The sequence below is a fragment of the Caloenas nicobarica genome, chromosome 3, assembly GCF_036013445.1.
Source record: "Caloenas nicobarica isolate bCalNic1 chromosome 3, bCalNic1.hap1, whole genome shotgun sequence".
Taxonomy (NCBI): Eukaryota; Metazoa; Chordata; class Aves; order Columbiformes; family Columbidae; genus Caloenas; species Caloenas nicobarica.
This window is the reverse complement of record NC_088247.1, coordinates 90042349-90061182: the sequence shown is the minus strand read 5'-3', so window position 1 is coordinate 90061182 and position 18834 is coordinate 90042349. Positions and strand designations below refer to the sequence as shown.

At 40.3% G+C, this 18834-nt stretch overlaps 1 protein-coding gene across 3 annotated transcripts in view; it reads right to left on the bottom strand.

Moving 5' to 3' along the window:
- DAAM2 (dishevelled associated activator of morphogenesis 2) overlaps positions 1 to 18834 on the bottom strand; it is a 211666-nt gene that overhangs the window by 172824 nt on the left and 20008 nt on the right. For 2 of the 3 annotated variants that reach the window (XM_065630842.1, XM_065630840.1), the window contains one exon: positions 17605 to 17741. The gene's annotated coding sequence lies outside the window, so the exon portion shown is untranslated. Of the gene's footprint in view, positions 1 to 8771; positions 8963 to 17604; positions 17742 to 18834 lie in introns of those variants that run through there. The other variant, XM_065630843.1, reaches the window with a different exon arrangement.

The following is an 18834-nucleotide window of genomic DNA, read 5'->3' as shown; positions in this document are numbered from 1 at the left end:
AGAAATCATCTGTGAACTCTCCCATAGCACATCAAACATGAGGTATTCATTCATTCCCACAAATGGAGTCAGTGTTGATCTATAAGCTGCAGCTCTGTATTACACATTTCAGTTTTGTGCATTTAAGCCAGAATAACATTCCCAGAGGATTGAAAGGACCCGCTACAGTGAGTTGTGGTTCTATTTTGGATCATATCACAGCATAACAAATCACAGTTTCAGACAATGGGATAAGGGGCTCAATAAACCAAGTAGCGTGATAACTTCATGTATATCCCTTCCACACACACAGCCATGTATAGAATCAAATCCACCTAAGGCCCTTCAAACTGTGCAACTACTAAGCAATGATCACTCTCATACGTACATGTATCCATATGTCATTATTCATCCAAACATATTCTTAAGTACATGTCGTTTACTACATGCTGTTGTACAGCAGTAGCTTTCTAACCCTGTCCACACACACCCAGACTATTTACCAGATCTGATCTCCCGCATTTGAGGAAACAGAAGAGAACAGAAGTTTTTAATGCAGAAAGTTCTTTTGGTGCTGCAAGTTTGTTCCAGTAGTTTTTCAGCTGTGCTCTATACAAAGTGGTCCTCAGAAGTAGAGTCACTAGATGTATTTGGTAACCCAGTAGCTCCCTGTGACTGCTGTCCTACAAGAAATTCTGAGTGCTGAGAATTACACACTGGTATCCTGCTGGTCTAGCACACCTTTATAGTCAAAGAAGTTTGTAAATTTTTAGAAGGAGGGGAATTCTTTTTTTATAACCACAAATTAAAGGTTGAATTGGAAAAACAGCCATATTGCATCTATCCTATACTGGAACTCCAGTCCTGCTGACCTTTGCTCTGGTTCCCAAAGGAATAAGGTTGAAATATGAAAGGGCATCAATGAAAAAAAAAAGGGTTATCTTAATAAAGCATCTCACAGCACTCTCCTCAGATTAGCAAGTCTTTTCGAAATACAGAAAACTCCTGTTAACCACCAAGTAAATATGAGAGACCAGACTTCCCAGAGAGTTCAAATATTGCTGAGGTATGAGATGCTATATTTTGCTAAAGAATTTTGCACATTAGATGCCTGACTATTAATGTCATTTGGTTCTCAGACTGAGAAACTGAAAATGTAACTCTGAGCTATTTTGACTGCCTGGGCTTTGGGACATGAAATGAGTCAAAGTAGGAAACATGACCATAAGCCTCCAAATCCTGACAGTCACACTTTCTTGTTCTTTCTCTATGGTGCTCCAAGCCAAAGCTCTGCAGTGGTTGCCTTCTTTCCAGCTAGTTAAGGCACCTTGAAAAGATAAATGAAACAGGAAAAATAACTTGGCTGAAGTACATTTTCATTTTTCCACTTTAATTTAACCTACAAGTCAGCCCCTTTAAGCATGGTACGGCTGGCAAAAGCGTAACACTATTGACCAAAACCTAATGTCAGTAGAACTCATTATTTGTTCTCGAGTATTTTCTTAAGTGAAGAAAAAAAAAGTTGTTCAATATAAATAAATCCCTGAAGGGCTTCCAACTGAAATACTGTACAGTATTAGACGATGAAAGAACTGTTAGCGAAGTGAACAAGAAACAGGAAGTTGGAACTACCTGGCCAAGTTTCACTCTTTAACCTGTGTAATGTGTAATTAAAAAATAACCAACACAGAGTGAAAAACAGCTTCCAGTACAAATATATACTTATATGACAAGTGCTCTATAGACAGAAATCAAAGGGGTTTTGTTTTGGTTTTGTTGTGTGTGTTGTTTGTTTGTTTTGTAGAGAATATGATTAAAAGACAGTTATTGTTTAAATGATTGTATCTATGTCTTCTTCCATTTTTCCTGAGATTTAAACACAAAGTTTGCAGAATTATTAAAAACAATATCTCTTTTTTTAAAATGCAACACCTTGCCATGAAGTTTAGTTTGTGCTAAAGTTATTTCACATCTTTGTAGGTACTATCACAAGCTCTGTACCACTCTCATAAGTAGTCCCCCTGTCCCGCCTTCCAGTCTGAAAGGAAGTATCTGCAGTTCACAGACTTGGACTTCTGGATGAGCTTAATGCAAAAGCCCACAAGCAACTTTCCAAAAGGTCTCTGAATTGGGCAAAGAATAGAGCGCCTAAAAACACAGGACTTGTGTAATGCAAGTGGCGTACTGAAAAACCGCATCGGGCGATTAAACGATTCAGAGGGCTGATAATGGAATACACTATGTCCTTCCACTAGGTCACTAGGCTGGATCCATTCTGGATAATGAACAAAAACCATTCCCATTTGATGGCTGCTCATGTGAAATTAAATGATCAAGGCTGTCCTGATAAATGAGCGAGTTTGCCACAGCATTATTTCTCACTTGAAACAGAAAGATCACAAGGACTAACCTCAACAGATCACAGAAGTAGCCATTCCAAATCTGACTAGTCAGCTCCTTGTTGGCAATCGGACAGTGCTGGCCAAAAAGATGAAGTTGAACAGAATGACGCTGAACTTCAGGTTTGAGCCTCTGACCAGACCATAAGGCAAAGCTAGAGAGCAGCACTCGGGGAGCTGTCTCAGCCATGGTCCAAGGCATCACTTGTTCTGTGGCTGAACAAAGGGACTGCAGTCTTCCAGGGCTGCCACTGTAACAGCTTTCACCCAAACTAAATTAATTTTGCCTTCTTAAAACAAAAACAGAAGAAATCCAACTCACCGGTGAAGCTGTCCAAGACTTTTGAAAGATAATAATCCTTCAGCTTACTGGGATCTGTGCTTAATAGATAGATGTGGGTGCCAAGAGGTGGTTCAGCCCCAGCTGCCAGTGCACCTTTCTATTCAAGCAAACCCAGCTTCCTGACTTTTAGAACACACGCAAGTTTGGCACATTTAATCAAGTTATTCTTCGTTTTACTAAGGTATCTAATTGCCAGAAAAATGTTTTGTTTGCCTAGCAGAAGATAAAATGGAGCCATTAGCATGTTTTCTTAAAAAAAAGAAGATCATTTTGATGCAAACACTGAAACTTTTATTTTCGGTTTGTTTCAGCTGCAGTACAAAAGAGGAAAAAAAAAAAAAAAAATCCGCCATCTCTCCCCTGCATCAAGTCCTGTACCTGAAAGCATATGATAATGGCCAGCCTGCTGTCAAAGGCACAAGCTGTAAGCACAAGAGTGAAGCACTAGCGTGGGCATGCACATACATGCGCATATACACACGGTGTTTATAAATCTGCCGCTGTAAGGGATTTGGGGTTTATTTTTTTAATTAACTGAAAATGATAACGCGAGAGCTTTTCATCTGGCATAAGCTTGGGTTTCATCAGCTGCTGGAAAAGATTCTCTTGGAGAAATGAAGTGTTTATCCATGTACTTTATGTGGATTTCAAAATAAACACAGCTATATGATCATGCCAGTTAATAGACAGATGTAGGCAAAGTTACTGGTCTTGATTCATCTAGAAAGAGGCTGCAGAGCTAGACACACAATCTGGCTAACACATCATATTGGCTAAGTGACACAATGCCCAGTTAAAACAAACAAAAAAAATACCCCACGTGAAGCACAAGTGAAAAGAACTGGGAAGGGCAGTTGGGAGTGGTGCCCTCAGCCTACCTGCTACAGCTGGTTATTGTTTTATAAACCACATGGCATAAACGACAGCTCATTATTTGATGTTCCTTCTGCTCATCCACATTTCAGATCCTGTCAGGTTTCTCAAATATAACAATGCATCAGAGTAGGAAATTAAAAATTATGCAAATACTCCAGAACCGTTTTTGCTCTATGCTCCACTTTAAAAGTCAGCAGTTGCACTCTGAATCAGTTGCACTGCCCCCCGCCCCCCCCAAAAAAGGACAATTTGACAAGATGGTAAGCAACAGCTCTTAGTATAAATCTTATCCTTTCCAATGAAGACACTAAGAAGTGCAGCCCATACTAAATAACAGCACTGCCCACTGCCACTTTATCTTTTTTTCTTATATGGAACCTTCACAACCCATGATCTCTTGAACTTACCCGATTCTAAAAAAGGAAGGGAAGATCTCAGCAGAGCCTTTTTTGGTCCACAGGAATCTAGAAATTCCTACCTCTTTTCCCCATTTCATGCTCCAAAATACATGAACTTGATACATACTTTTGCTAAGGGCTCAGAAGATTATTTCACAGGTTTTGGGGTGCAGCAAAGACAACAAAAGGGATTTCACCATTGTTCTGATTTACTGGCTGACAAGGTCAGTGCAGTATTTAAATGTAATTATTTAATGATGTATTAGGTCATTACCATGCTTTTGTAAGTATAGTTAAACTGATAGAGTGCCTAAGAGTTTTTTAAAGACATCTTGTTCATTTTTTCTTACATTTAAGAAATAATACTCTCAATAATGTATTGACACTAAAGAGAGCTTCAAGATTTCCAAAGATTCTGATGAATCTGGTTAAGAAAAAAATAACTTTGGAACTACAAATAAGACAAATGAGCACAGGTCAGTCATCAGCTGCCTCAGACACAAGATGACAGTTGTACACACGAGCATTGGTAGATCTGACATTGTCTGGAAGAGCCGGGACTAGCTGCATATGGGTATCTACTCCACTGAAATTATTCTTTGAGGAACACATTCCTGCAATAATTCCTTTCCATCTCCACCTTCAGACCTATTGTGCTCGTTTGACTGAAAATGAGTTAATTTTCTTCATGCAGTTAGAAACCTTTCTTTTTCATAGCTAGCACAGACATTATTTGGACTTAGTTTGAGAACAAGAGAGAACACCCCAGGACAGACTTTATGTTTTTAACTGCTCTGCTCTGAGAGCCAAGGACATTCTGAGTACTCTGCCCACAGGTGTGAGGCATCAAGGAAGGTGGGCATAGATGAGGCAGAGCTTGACTGACATCCAGATTGAACAATAAGAGTATTCCATCCCATTAGCATCATATTTCATATTTAAGGAGAATAGGGATCTTCTGGTCTCTCTCTTACTTCTTCGCTCTTTATGTCAGAGCCAGGGGAATTCTGTTTGGGATATTTAGTTCAGCCTTTTGTCGTTTCGCAGAGGCCTCTGGGCCTTTCTGCCTTTTTTCTGTTTTTTTTCCTCTCTTCAGGATCAGCTGTTTGGGACCAGGTGCTGCTTCCTGGGACTGGCTACTTGGTGTGGACAAAGTTCATGAGGAATTGCATTGAGTATCTTTTACTTTATATTCTATTTCAATTTTTATACATATTTACTGGTAGTGTATTAGTATTTTGTTATTTTATTAAACTGTGCTTATCTCAATCCGAGTTTCTCCGCTTTCAATTCTCTCCCCTATTTGGGCTGGGGGGGGTGACTAAGCAGCTATTGAGGTTGTATTGCTAGCTTGGGTTAAACCACAACAGCTATTAAATCTTATTTACTTCCCTTCACCTTCTCTGCAAGTCAACATTTTTTTGATGTTGCACAGGACAACTTGAGAGGTCTCCACTTATACTGATAAACTTATCCCTTGTGTGATGAAAAATGTGGGATTCCAAATGCTTGCAAAAGTAGAGACAGGCAAATAAATTAGATGTAAAACCACATTTCAGTGTAAAAAATTGACTATGAAATCTGTTATCAAAGAACAAGGCAGGTTACTATGTTATCAGCACCGTGAGTTTTTTATACGAAACTGAGGATTTAAGTTTGTATCCTGCTTGTTATATAAAGCAAAAAGAGGCTTTACCTACAACAGAGAACAAAGCCAGATTCATCTCGGCTATGTGAGCACCACAAGCCTTCATGACCTGTGGTAACATTCTGCACTACATGAAGCTAGAAACATCCTTAGAGAAACGATTTTGCAGTAGGCTTTGTTAAGCAGACTACGATAAGATGCTCAAAGATGAATTAACCGCAAGAAGCTGAAGCTCTGAAAACCAAAACTAATAATGCTAGAAACCAAACTGTCAGTAATTTGTTGAGTAATCATAAGTGTTGCTCTGGTGAGACTCACTCAGCAGAGTTACTGTCAGTGTAAGAAATGTATACATGTATACAAGCACTCCAATGACAAGCACAGAATTTATAGCACCGCCAACAGAGTAAGTATCTACCAGCAGGTAAAAAGAGCAGTTTCTAAAGAAAAGAGCTATTCAAGGAAGCTCCATTTCTTTAATTTGGCATAAATATAGGTGAAGGATTTCTTCACATTTATATACCACACACGTCATATTAAGCTAATGCTTTGGAGGCTCGACAGGATTTAACTGTATGACCTCAGCATGAGCCACAGACAGAGTGTGGACTCTCAGGCACAAGATAACCCAAAGAAAAACACTCAGGAGCAAAATAAAACACATACTAAAGTGCATTTCCAAACAACACAGTAAAAAATAGGATCAGGCACAAACTCTCTCATTTGTGAAGCAAAGATTTCAATTTGAAATATGGGCAAGTAGGAGAATCGAAATCACTTCAACTACTATATTAAAAATGTCATGCAGACAAATGAAATACATTGGGAGATGTAACTGATAGGAGTTTAGCTGAACCTCAGTGACTGTGGAGGACATACACTTGCAGTGAATAAATTAGCCTCCTAGCAAGACAAGCATCTGCTAGGGTCAAATGTGTCTCAGGATGTCTGATAGCTCTAGCATTCTCAAGAACTTGCTCCACTGCCCAGGGGTCCAGCCTGTCCTGCACAACACAAGGGGGACAGCTGAGTAATCCCATCAGGTAAGTCTGCTGGAAGGAAAGTGAAAATGATTCCTCAATCAACTGAAGCATCAGTCAGACATCTAATACCTGCTAGTTCAGAGACAAACTGAAGAGGGAAATCTTTCCTGGAACCCAGTAAATCATTTCAAAGGGCCATTCATACCTGGATGTCTACTGAACCATAAGGAGTATAAAGAAATGTGTTTTGTTTTTGTGGTTGTTGTTGTTTTCCTGAAAAACTACTAATATCACAAGGATGCGCTGCCTCACAATAACTGTTGTCTCTTGCAGGTAGGAAAGTTGACTTCTGCTCATGTTCTCCACTCATTCAGCAGATGTAGTAGCAGTCTAAACTTTTCAATGAGGTATAATAATTGGGAGTCTGAATAACTGCGTTCTATATGGTCATTCAGTTCTTTTAATCTGCTTTGCCCAGCATGTCTCACATTAAGGACTCAAAACCTGCAGATCTTTCCACTCCACTGCAAATGATTTGTAAGTAACAGGAATAAAGCCAGACAGAAACATCTTGTTGTTTTAGGCACAACCAAAGCCCAGGTCACAACAGAAACATCAAATTCTAATAGATGTTGTATCAGATGGGAACTTGACAGGTCTGATCCTTCTCTACTCACAATAGAACTGCACTAGTTAAAACAATACCTTCATTTCTTTTGAAGCCTTTGATTCAAGGAAACCCAATTCCTATTCCACAAAGCAGCAGAGTATTATTTTACACATCAGGGTACACATAAGCAAGTATACACACAGTATACACACAGAGAGGTTAGGATAGTCTATTACTGTATTTGCTAACTCTTCATTATGCATAGATAGAATATGGCACAGCTACCAGCCTCCTGTGCCAGTAGTGGTATTGAGATTTCTATGAAGAAAGCTGTACATCTGACTGAACACATTCCTCTCCCCAAACTACTTGGCAATACATGGTTCAGTCATTAGGGTTTACAGATCTTATTATTCAGTTTATAGGTCTCCAAACTCTGCAACATCTGTGCTGGATACCAAGGATACGATCCCATATCAGATGTCTAATTCCAGCCTGCAACTTGATCAACACTGAGTCAGAGTTCTTCCTCATCTCACACACTATTACTGAAGTAACATTTCTGTCAAGAGATTCCACGATTTCCCTCCCCTTCTTTATCCAGGCTGATTCCACAACACATTCCAGAAAAGATAACAGGATCATGACCAGGCTCTAATTTCTAGAGTTGAACAACAGAATTTATGTTTTTCTTTATAATTCAGATAATCACTCAAAAAAACCCAAACGAACAAACCACCTCCACAATCTAAGGGAAGAGAAATTAAGAACGTTGACTTCTCTAAGTGGATGCTATATGCTGTAGCTTTCTGCGTGTGTGAGTAGTTTCTGGTTTAATTGTTTAACACATCTTATCTCTACTCGATTCTTAACTTTTACCAACTCCCTGTTTCAGGGAGGATTATGCCAGATGCGGCAACAGCGCCCTCTCTCTGATACAGGGAAAATGGCATTTAATGCCTCTGCTTTTCCAGAGCTGCCAGTCTATTTAGTTAAATTTAAACAAACGTATACAACACCCGCTCGGCAATACTTCGGCATCCAGATTTCCACTGATAACGCAGTTTTTACAAGATTCTTATTCCTCCTGCACACATCCCAGCGAGTTTTAAAACTGTTTAAAGCTAGATTTGTTTTTACTCTGGAAAAGTAAATGACAAGTCACTTCGAGTCTGTTTTTCAAGTCTCCCTCTTTAATCATCTCCGCGAGAAAAGCCAATTACAACTCTTACTAGCTTTCTTTCTCCTCACATACAAAAGCACTTGCTGGTTTCCCGTTCCCCACTCCTGCAGCAAAGCGTCACTGTGGAAAGAGGATTTTAAAATAGGAGCACGAACAGTGACAAATCCTCAAAGTTTTTTTTACACTTTTATGTTGCCTCCATGTTTTCCCAGCTGCTCTACCCAGAAGACAATTAAAAAAAAAAAAAAAAAAAAACCAACACCAAAAAAAAACGGCCTGCAAAAAACATTACAAATTAAAAGACTGGAAAACTGCAGCCCACGAAGGAGGATGTGACTTTAGTTTGACTTACCAATTTTATCCAGCTGTATATTTTCCTACTTGTTTTTTACAGCAGCTGAGCTCAGTGCTCAGGAACGTCCCCGTGTCAGGGAGCCAGACAGGGCGCTGATCCCCACGCTGGATGCTGCCGAGCGAGGGGAGCGGGGGTGCCGGCGGCTGCTGCTGCTGCTTCGTGCGCTCGCTCGGACCCAGCAGCTCAGGAACTGCTTCCCATTCCCAGCCCCGCTCCAGCGCTGCGGGCTTCGAGAGGCTGGGCCGGCCCCTGCTACTGTGCTGCACTTTCTTAAAGGCACAAGCTCCGGCCTGGCAGGAGCCCACGCCAGCCGGGAGCTACCGGGGCTGCCCGGGGCGGCGTCTGGAGCCGGGGCGGCGGGAGGGGTGGGCTCGTCGCTTCCAACCCGGGTGATAACCATCGCAACACGAGGCAGTTCCCTGCATGCCTTGGAAACAAGAACAACGCTCTTCTACGCAGCTTTTCATTCAAGGGTTTCAGGTGTTGCCGTTCTTTATTTTTGCTGCGCTCGCGCCCTCTGCAACACAGGTGGGAATAATTACACGGCGAAGGGGACGCGTCTGCCCATTTCCCGCGACCTCGGGGACAGGTTCCCATCTGGGGCAGGGACCCCAGTGGGGTGCAGCGAGTCCGCCCCCACCCTATGCGCTGCGCTGGACACGGCGGCACGCTGTCCCCAGCCCACGGTTTGCAGTGGCATTAGGATTAGGGGTATCCCCTCGCACATCGGATCATTTTGACCTTCAGAGATTTTATTCCCTATAACAGAGAGGGTATGATTTATCTAAGTAAAAAGCCCTCATTTCCCGGTTTTTCCTCCTCAGTCATTCTCAAGATAGTTTAAATCCTAGGTAAACCACTGCTTCTAGCATGTTTTCTGTTTCCTGACTTCACTTTCAACCATATCTGATATTAATAGTTAGATCGATATGGGGGAGCTGTCTGCCTCATGTGTGTTGCTGTCTGCAGTGGAAAGAAACTGCATTCTCTGTTACACGGTAATGCTGAAATTCAGAGATAGTGACACCATCTGCAAAATCTCTCTCCCTCTTGCCCTTTTTTTTTTTTTTTAACTCATGAAAATATTCAGTTTGCTCTCTGTATGCGTAAGTCATTTGTTTTCATTAGAATAACTGAACTCTCATGATGACACCACCAATCAACACATATCACAAAGCAAAGTCATATATACAAGTATGTATATATTTAATGGCACAACCAGAGAAAGCAAGTTACAGAGGAAAAATATCACCTTCAAACCGGCAGGCCAAACCAAACAAGATGAGACCAAGTCACCACTGTCCTGTCCTGTCATCTCTGCCTTAACATACACCAATGCACCACAAGCACAGATTGGGTACAAACTGTGAGCAAGCCGATGTGATATCTTTCTGTTTCTTTGCTCCTATTGTAAAAGGACAGGGGTACAACCCAAAAGGTGAATCTGGCCCTTTTGATGCTAATGGTCCTTCACAAACAGGCTCAGTAGGTATCTGCTAAGTATTGGCATGTATACCTTGTACCCTCTGAGCAAAGTAACCATTTAGCCACACTACTAAATTATAATCTTCCGCATTATTAGCCTTGTATTAAACCACAGGGAGACATTAGCGTTCCTCTAGCATGAGCTGTACTATGCTACTGCCTTTCTCAGTGCAAAAACTGGGAAAGTTTTATATGATATACACGTGCAAACTACATGTGATGCATGGTAGAAAAGATTTTATAATTCCATGAGTCCTCCCCTCTGTTCACATGTTTCTATTGGTCTGTTAATTCTCATTTTCCACTCATATCTCTGCCTACTACTTTTTTTCATTGAATCCTCCAAGTCCTTGTCCATTTATTCCCTGTTTCCTCCTTCTGCATGCCAGGTACTTCTGCTACTGATCTCCACCCTGCAAGCTCCATCTAACTGTCTTGATCTCCCCTTCTCCCCTCTACCCTCTCAGTTTCTTATTGAAAGAGGAAAGAAGACCTGAAAGGAGAGGTGGGAATGATTAACTGATTCCCTCTCTGGCTTTCCCACTGCCCTCTCCTTCCTCCAGCCAAGGTTCTGGAGCTCAAGACCTGTATTCAGCTCTAGAATTAACTTGCAGCAGCAGGCCAAGGGACAAGGGTTAAGTAGGCTCACATTACCAACACCATCACCCCTCTTACCTTAGCGCACTGTACCATTTATCATGATACAGTGTAACCAAAATAAATGGCCCTTGTCTTGTTCGTTAGTTAAAAGTTAACAAAATGCTCATCTTTAAGACAAAGTTGGTCATCCATTTGATGTCTCAGCTAAGGTTATGCTGATATGTATAAAGCAGGCAGAGTCTGCCTACGAGGCAATAGGGTAAGGTGCTGCAGTGGATGGGGATTTGAATGGCAAAGGCATCAATGATTGAGAGAAACTGAGGCTTGGGGGCAGCTAAAGCAATGCTCCAGTGCTTCGCACACACCTAAGAAGAACACACAAAACACCAGAAAGTGCCCAGCAGGTAACAGGCTTGTGCCGCTGGACCAGAATGATCGAACCACCATAAATGTTAAGATAAAAAAGAATATCTGCTGCTTCTTACGTATGTTGCTCCTTACACTCCTCATAATCCCATGTGAAAGCTGCCCCAACCCCTCACCGCAGCATCTGGATGTTCCATTGACAGAGCATTGTCTAATGGTTACAGCACAACTCCTGGTTTCTATTACTGGCTGTAGGAGAAATGTGTGGTATATTAAATACAATAAAGAATGTAGAATTCAAATTCTGCTGTGTGCTTTCATATTTAGTCAGTAGTAAATGAAACTAGATAAATCACCGATTTTTTTCTGTGACTCTGTTTCACCACCAACAAAAAAAAAGTACATCAAACTCTGTTATATAATTCAATACTTGTATTAGTAACAGCCTGGGATAAAAGATGACAAAGAAGCCAGCTTTTTATTATTAAATGTTGAACTACAGATACCTTGGTGAAAACTGAAAAGTGTTGCAGTTTGCAAAAATGTTTGACTCTGCAGAACAATCCCCTTGCACAATAAGTGACATTTAATAGAAGCTATTTTGGTGTCTAAGCTTATAGGGGACAGCAAAACCAGAAGTAATGCCAAAGTTACCACAAAAGAAAAAAGGTATGTTTCTCTTTCCGAACATAACATTTACATGCCAAGACAGCACTAACATACTTACAGAGGCGGCTCCTTCTGAATATAGGAATAAGATCATTAAATAAATCACCTGCCTATTTCTATAAGCATTTTTAGGCTCTGATGACCAAGATCAAAACCAAAAAGCTCTAGTGTTATCTATATATAAGGGCCTGTACCAGTAATGAGTGAAAAGACAAGGGAAAAGGGACACACAAAAAGAAACAGATTATTTGCTTCTCAAAACCAGATTTCTTATAGAATGCAGAAGCAAAAGCTTCCATGAGATGTTGCTCCACCTCTGGAGATACCAACTGTTTGTTAGATCCCTTGTCAAAACAAAAGGACACGGGTATATTAATCTAACAACAAAAGTGCTCATTGTGAGAGGAGACCAGTGCCAGGCTGCCTGCTCCATCTGACAATGAGATTAAACACCAGGGCTCTGTGAGCTTGGCTGTGTGCCTTGCCTGACACCACCACCCGGTGCAACTACTGGGCCAAAAACTCCTGTGCAGTCACCACAGGCTAGAGAACTGGCACGACTCTCATACCCTTCCTACAGAGATCATCTCTGCATGTCTCCCAGTCTCTGAAATACGACACAACGTTTTGAGCATCTCTTGAGTCTGACATGCAGAGTAGTATTGTTATTATACTATACACTGACATTGGATGTAACATGGTAATGGAACCGTCACAATCCTTACTTACCAAAGAGCCACAAGAAATTCTGTCCCCTGTCGCTGAGACGCTGAAATGAGGCATATATAGTAAATACAATACAGACAAGCGTATAGGTCCTTTTAGTTAATATAACTCTTCAAAAATTATTTTTATCTTCGGGCTCAAACCACACCATCAGATCTATGGGCTGGATTCTACTCTCACTGACTTTCTGATGAATAAGGATCAAACAATGCTCCAATTCAGGGATATAAATTTCAGATTAAAGCTTTTCAATCCTACTCCAGATCTTTAATGTGTTAATACAGCAGTTTGACAACTTGCTTTGAACTTTAAAAAAATAGGGATCAGGACAATGCTCACCTGAATTAAAGTTCATTATTAACTCGAAATTAAAGCTGTTAATGCCGCAAGGTTGTTTTCTGCTGATGAATCGTAATGCATGTACATATCTGTGTGTGCATGCATGCATTTGCACATGCGTATGCATCCAAAGGTTTGAGTGAAACTGTGAGAGAACTTCTTGCTGTTAAGGCTAGCTTGCATCTGATGAATTGTTGTTGTACTTGTTTTCCTGCAGCATTCTTGCCATATTGGAAAAAAATTTTACTGTTAGCTGCCACTACAAACTCAGCACAAACATTTAGTTTTGGTGGGCTTATTTTCTCAGTTAAAAAAAATTGGTTAAAAGCAAACAACGTGCTTCCTAAAACCTAAGCCTTATCAGATCTGTAAGAGTTGTGCAGGTAATGAAAGTTATGGCCTTCAACATGAAGATAATGATCCTTGACATTGCCTTAAATCAATGTATTAGCTATCAAACTACTTTCAACAATTTTTGTTAAACAAAAATGTTTGTTTTCCATATTAAAAAATGGCCCACAGCATGGAATTTAGGTCAACTACAAGTACAACTACATTTGAATCTTTATCCGTCATAATAAAATGTAAGATTTTGGTCTGGACTTTTCTGGAGGTGGTACGTTTCAGTTTCACCTTTTTCCCCATCAGCTGCTTCTCTTTCATTGGCTTCTCAAGCCCATTATCACTCTCTCTCCTGTACTGGTTGAGCTTTAGTGAGTGATCTGCGTTAAGTTTTTTGCTGACAAGGGAACATGCAAACACCAAAGAAAAGCCATCCATATTTGCTGCAACTTAGATAACTGATATGGAGAGAGGAAAGAGATATTTGCCCTTCAGAAAGGAGAAAAGGTTTACAAGCTTAGAAAGCAAAGTTCAGAGATTACTGTAATGGAAGGGAAAAAAGAAAAAAAAAGTGGAAATTTGACAGGAATTGTCTCATTTCTTCCTTTAGTTTTCTTGGTATTTCTGAAACATTTTGGAAGTACAACTGTTTTCAGATAACAGCCCAACTCAAACTCAGATCCCTCAAAGCTAAGCAGACAGAATCAGACAGAATTAGACTAAATTTTCTGCCACCAAAACATTGATTATCTGCCAGCAATAAAAGGTAGTTAGCAGCCCCTGACTACTGTAAACATTTGTAGCCAGCAACTTCACCCTGACTTCATTTGCCTGACCTGAAAAAACCTGGGTTGTGTTCACACCTACCACCTTATGATTGTTTTGAACGTGTTCATAATACTTTCTCAGGGATAACAGGCCAGTGTTAGAAAAAAAAAATTCAGCTGAATTTCAGATTCTTTCAGTTTCTTTCTGCTTTTCACATAGCAAAACAGAGGGCACCAATTTGTAAAATTGAGTCTTCCTCTGCTTTCCCCGTATTTTTTTAATGCTTCCTTCTATTCTGCATATATCTTCTCATGTTTCAGAGAAATAATAATAAAAATCTATGTTCTAGCAAATGGCCACCTTACAGAAAGGTGCAATATGCAGACAGGTGCTCTGTATCACATACATTAGTAACCAAATGTTGTTAGCTAGACATTCTAAACATCTGAACTAAGGAGGGCCGGAGTGATCTTGTCCCTAGGCACCTATTCCAACAAAAGTTTACATAATGACATTCCTCAGAATTTTTAGTTTGAAGGACTTTTTTGCCTTTCTGAAAAAAATCCGAAAAACACCTTGGGCTGCACTGTAACTTAGGTTTTCACTAATAATACTATTTAAATTAGTTTGGGCTCTGAATGGTCTGGGGTTTTTTTTCCTTTTATTCCTCTGATTTATGTGCATGGTTTTGTTTAGCTGCAAGATGGGGAGGGGCACATGGACTTTTTTAAGATTTGAAAGTGTTTAGGGAATGCCTGATATATTGACCATCATTTAATTAGCAATGATCTAGATGAACACTTCTTGTTCCAACAAAGAATAGGGCATTAGTACAGTTAGAAATAAAGTCAGTCTCTAGCTATGAACACACAGACCTCAGTGACTTCCAGGAAAATAAAAGCAATATCTATATGAAGGAACAGGGAAAGGGAAAAGGAAAGGCTATTTCCACTTCTGATTCTGACACAGGGTCTAGGCCAGATCTTTTACTTTGATTGACTTCTGGTTAGCACAAAACCAGAGTGAAGAAGTAATGGTAACTTTTAAACTGCCCTTGCAACTCTGTGGTCCATAAGCTGATCAAGGTATGTTAAGACTTCGATGCCAACTTAGAACAGCCTTGGGGTTTTGTAAATGATACTTGGCCAGTCATGGATCGTGAAACAGCTGCTTAGCACTCAGGGAGCTCCAGCTAAATATTCTCTTCCTTACAGTACTGGTGACAGAGCTATCACTCTGTTCCTGTTCTATGTAGGAAACTCACCTCCTTCAAAAGTGACTTTAAAGTTCTGCACACCCTTGAGCATTTTGCAGCATATCAGTGGAAAAAACTAGCTAGAGCACCAACTCCTGGCTTCATCTGTGGTGTTGGGCAGGAGACAACATTTGTTTACTGTGTATTCTTTGCAGAGAAGCTAGAAGGTCTAGTTACAGTTGGTGTGACTTGCTAAACTCTGACTATTCACATCCTCTGAAGGTTACATGAAAACTAATTAGCAGTACTGATCCCTTAGAAAGAAGCTGAAATCAATTAGGAAGGTAGCTGACCTTACTTTAGCAATTAATTGCAAATCACATTTTATTTCACTACTTGATGGCCAAGCTCTTTATTCTGGCTTTTGGGGCTTCAGTGTTTTGTTGTTGTGTCTTTCCCCCCCTCTCTGCCTCCATTACACTATAGTTAACCCACCCTGATTTGTCTTAAACATAACTTCTGTCGTATTTTGTGACACATGATTTCCTGGACAATACTTGGCTTTCTTGACAGGAATTCCTATATGCTTAGGAGTCCTGGAAATTGAACTAAGTTCCTGTGGAAAGGTGGCTCCTTACTTCCAGATAAAGGGTGCTGAATTGCTTTCTTGGAAATCTGCTTGAATGTGAGGATGAGGACTGGGAGGTGGAAAGGTATAAGCCATCTTTGTTGTACTTGACAAGACAGTTCAGTTCACTAGGAATGCAGAGCACCCGTGTTTCAGTGAGGTGCTAAGTAGTACATGTGTGATTACCAGAAAGACTGAGTTGCTCTGGAGACAAAAACTACATTGCTCTCTTCATGAAGCAGTTGACTGGGGCGTGAAGAGGGGCACACCCAGATTCTGCAAGGTTTGATTCCATCGTGGTAGTCTGAGCCAGAAGGAGACTTGGCATATGCCAAGTGAGCAACACATGTTTAACTAGGTAGTGGCCCTGATTCTATACAAGATGTTCATGCACAGAGACTGGGCTCCTAAAATCATTGTTTGCTCCTGAACCACTGTACATGACAGAGAAGAAACTGGTCACCTTGAGCGACATAGCTAATCAAGAATGAATTAGTTTTCCAGAATACTTCAAAGATGCAAAATGGTAATGTATAAAATTATGGGCAGTAAATGTATTCCTCTTGAATACATATTCATACACTGCTAGAGAACTGGAGCTGTGAGCAAACAGCATACTTTATTTCACATGACAGAATCAAAAGTTTAGCATTTGTGGGTTTTTTGTATTGGCTGCCTGTGAGGTTCTAACAGCTGTGGGAACTGTTCAGGACACTGATAGAAGGGCAGGATCATGCCTATGGAGATGACTACAGTTCAGCAGAAGTATGACTGAGCTTGAGCCCTGGCAAATGATTCACCATGGCCCTGCTGCTTGGTGTACTCATTTACACCTCTGCAAAGCATGCACCATCTTACTCAGCTGCACTTTGTGCCCACATTGCATGCATGTTAAATACTGCTGCAGAGTGCGTGGAAGTAGGGAACTGGGTGACATAACTTCACAGCACCTTGGATCCCATAAAATTGGAACACCACAGGAAGAAAAGGTTTCATGCTATTTTGTCTCTGTAAGTGATTGTTGCAGGCACTATGAGAGAAACAGAAAGGACACTGAAAACGATGAGATATTAGGTTGGATTAGGCTTCAAGCACAAACTGAATGCACAAGCTCTTCTTAATAAACTAAAGCCCTGAAGAATTCTAAATTGCACCAAGGAGGAAGATGCTGACACTAAGTCTTCATCTAATTGGTGGCTGCTCTGGAAGAATGAAGGACAGAATAAAGAAAAGAGAAAAAACAAAATAGAGCATAAAATCAGGAATGTTGCTATATTATAATTTCTAATAAGAGTCTTTACTAACTTAAAAGAAATCCTTCCAGTTTAGACTATAACTACAATCAAGACCAAGTTAATATGCTGGCCCTCAGACTGAGTAACAGCGTGACTAACACATGTAGCACAGCTGAGATACAAGTTCTGTTCTGTTGAAATGGTGACGTGGTAAAGGACAGGGTATGAGGTTACAATTTTTATTAGGATATATGTTGCTTCTAAACACACCTGGTTTGTCTGTAACTGGGGACAGTGAGGCCCTGTTTACTGTAACCTTGCTCTGAAGTCGAAAACCACCTTGCAGTAGGTGGACAATTCCTCTTGGCTGGTGAACGTAGGTAACATCGCACAAGTTTAAGATAAAAATTAGACCAAAAATCTTGTTCCCTGGTATTCTGCTCCTCTCCCATTCCACACATGCAAATCAGAACTAACCTGGAAGATATGTGTAGTTTCTGATTTGATCTTCTCTCTCTTTGTAGGTCTCTGTCTTCGGTTCAGGTCCTCACTGCGTAGCAGGGGCCCACCTTCAGATGAGTTAATACAGCTATTTTGACTGTAGAGATGGTCTTCTGGAGAAACAATTGCAAATAAATAGTTCATTTTAGCTTTCTATCAATATAAAGGGCATCTCCAATGTTTTGTGACTTTCAAAAGAAATTACAGAAGAAATATATACAGAGGTTCCTATTTGGTATCTGTTAACTTCAGTGCAAGACTGGTCTTCCAGTGTTTCAGTTAGATTACTTTGTCTTGAACCAGAATTATTTGAAGTACATGCTTGACACTAAACAAGAGAAGATGTAGGTAGTAGGTACTATTTGGGCATGTAGAGGCAAGAAAACTCTTAGAGGTTTCTTCGTTGCAGCACTCAACAGTGGTCTTAATACACTCTCAAATCCAACCCAGCGTGAGTATCTCCCATGTGCCGTTATGTCTTCAACACTAATTGCATCTGTATTATAGGCAAACTGATGGTTGCTTACTTTACACATTAACTTTGAATATAGAGATCATAAGAGATCACTGATAGACAAAAAGAAACAAATTTGTTTGCACAGACTGTGATTAACATATACAAAGATGGTTCTTGGCTTCTTTTGTATCAGCTGCACTAGACAGATGACTTCCAGGATTTAGGAGGAAATCTGTTACGAATTATTTAGTTTTATCATTCAGCTAATTTTCTTCTTGTTGTTTTTTTTAATTATTTTTTTATTAAAGCCAAACGATTGTACTTCAGGACATTCCACAAATGCTGCTGTACTGTCGTCTTAGGAAATACCATTAAAGCGACCTTTTCCTTGTTTGCTTCCCATGGTATTTAACTAAGCTGTTTTAAGAGAAACATCATTAAAATTGTCAGTTCCTCCATGAGTGGTTTAAGAATATTCACAGAAACTGTAGTCTTTTGGGGATAACAGAAACACAGGGCCCTGTTTGCCCTTCATTAACCCCATTTTCCACTGAAGTAACAATATTAACTTTAACAGAGGTCTATCAACACTGGCCAAATTCAGGCCTTTCCCCCCCCCCCCCCAACCCCTTTGTAAGAATTTGATACTAGTGAAAGATAACACATTAGAAACATTAGAGAGTGAAGTCCTCTACCCAGCCTCAAACTACATATATCACAAGAAGCAATTCTACTGCTCCCTCCAAAAC